Below are 2687 nucleotides of genomic sequence, written 5' to 3' on the forward strand. Positions count from 1 at the left end.
GAAAAGAGGATGGGCTTTCTAAAACTGCAGCATCGGTTAACAATCTAGGGAGCTGGTCCCAAACACGAGGCAACCTGATGGCTACTGAGTTGAAAAATGCTTGGGTCCTTGATGCTTGGTGACGGAAACACAAGCGATCATTATGTCTGGTATTGATTTTGATACCATCATAAACCGTGCTGCAGCTTAGAAGGCCCATCAGAACTTTAAAGCAAAAAATAATAAGCAATTTGTCCCTTCTGACAGACAAAGAAGAAAAAGCAGAGACTAAAATGTATCTAAGTATTATATAAAATTATACAATAATGAATGCTACAATAGTAACATTCGAGACGCATAAACATTAGGTACAAGATTGTTTTATTGTATATATGGTAGACAATCGTTTTGTTAATAAATAAAAAAAAAAACAGAACCTTACCAAAAACAGTTTATATGAACCATATGCATACCAATAGGCCTATCACATTACAAGCAAGGCTAAAATGTATCTAATAAATCAAATTTAGTATTTTATAACGTGGGATTATTGTATGAATAAAACCAACACCACTGCATGCCATCTAACCATAACCTTTCTTTATAATCATATATCCATAATATAAAGCATACCAGTATAATATGTTTTTCCTATCTTACAGCAGCTAACATACGTATATTTTAAGTGTAAATCAAACGATAGCCTATTAGAAAAACATGGCATTGCAAAAGACAGGAGGCACCCCTTCCCCAGTTATTTCCCGGCTGATTTATCCTAGTTTTTACCTCTAGTATTTCCCCATTGCTGAATGAAATATTTTTTTAAATCAAGATTTACATTTATTCTTCTTTTTAGTATTATTATAATATATTATTTACGGTAGAAAAATGTATTTTGTAAAACAGTAATTAACATTGTAATTGTAGATATTTGTTTTTACAATATAGGCAATTCTTCCTGTAGTTTTTTCTAATATCAAAGAAAATTCTTCTAGGATTTACAGTTATTTATAAACAATTTTGAGTCCAGTAAGTTCAACCTAATTGCTGTAGAGTAAAAAGGGGGAATTAGCACAGAGAAAAGAGTCAGAGAAAACCGAGAGAAATAATCGGGGATCGGAAAAGAGTCAGATCACAAAGTGTATCGTATGCTCTCCGGTCAATCAATAACACTTTACTTATGGCAGAGCACAAGGACAGTATACAGCAACTAGTAAAAAAAAGAGAAATATAATGTCATCATTAAAGTACGTATAAAAAGAAAATGTCTAAAATCACTGATAATTTTGTTAGGTCCTTAAAGCCAGGCTCTGGAGGAAAACAATTTTTGATATGTTGTTCAACTGATTTTTCTGAGATACAAAAGGGGTGTTGGATGAAAAACTAGGAAATGGTTGATGAGATACAGATATTTGAATATTTGAAAACGGGAAAGGGTGAAAATGGGGTTACGCCCCTTTTTCTCCAGTTTCTTAACATTCAAAAGTCGTTATCTCATTAACCGTTTCCTAGTTTTTCTTGAAACACCCCTTTTGTGTCTCAGAAAAATCAGTAGTACAACATATAAAAAAGGAATTCCTCCGGAGCCTAGCTTTAAGTTTCGCGACAGCACCGACATGCAACGGATACATTGTTCCGAAAAAATGTTGGGATTTCGTAGGACGCCGTAAACAATCTTGACGATATCGTAAGTGTAGGCCTACTACAATAATTCGGAACCAGTGGTGGCGACAGGATTTACCTGACACAGAAGTGGGAATGGTGTCGATACATATTTTCTCTAGGACGAAATGTATTCGCAGCTTTCCCCGGCGGAGGGGCCCTTTCCTCCCGCTGGCGTCACCCCTGTTCGCGTAATAGTCACTAATCGCACTACTGCCGTAACACAATTTGATTGACAAGGAACGTTTAAGTACGAATTACAGTACACAGTGGTGGCCGTCTTGCTTTAGTGATGATCAATGCATATACAAGTGATGGACCTTTTCAAAGGGTCAATCAAATTTATCAACTGACCACACAAAATAAGCCCAAAAATACGCACTTGTCCCACATTACACTCATGTGTTCCTTAAACGCATAGGATTACCTCTTTTTTAACGTTTTAAAATTTATAATTATAGCATTATCGCAAGGCGGTTTATGGTGTATCCCAATATTGTATCATGATTTGTATCGTGACGATACAATGATGACATTACGATATAAAAATAGTGCGTCATTAACAAATCTCTCGGATTAAAAAAGAGCGCGTCTTGGGCATGAGGCGAAAAAAAAGGTGTTTGGACGCCTCATTAGCAAATTCCCCTTGATCTTTTAGGTTTTTATTTTGTAGGGCTTACATCAAGTCCCTAATCGAAGAAAAGTGTGATTAAATTATTATATACCGTACCGTATCACAATAGAAAACATAATATATATATTTCTATTCCAGGCACCTATGAAGCATTTTTTCGGAATGGCCCATGACCGCTATCACCTAAAACCATTCAAAACAGTAGTGATATTTTCCATGAAAACGGAACCCCCAAATAGCCAATAAATAATACATTTAAATAACTTACCTCGCTCACAAGTTGGTCCAACAAAACCAAATGGACATTGACAAGTGTCAGAGATACATGTGCCACCGTTAAAACACTGTTTACCACATCCCGACGACTCTGAATCGAATATTAATTACTTAATATTATATATCTTGTTTCTAA

Source organism: Anneissia japonica, unplaced genomic scaffold, assembly GCF_011630105.1.
Source record: "Anneissia japonica isolate Jap-2015-1 unplaced genomic scaffold, ASM1163010v1 scaffold199_len4679917_cov187, whole genome shotgun sequence".
NCBI lineage: Eukaryota > Metazoa > Echinodermata > Crinoidea > Comatulida > Comatulidae > Anneissia > Anneissia japonica.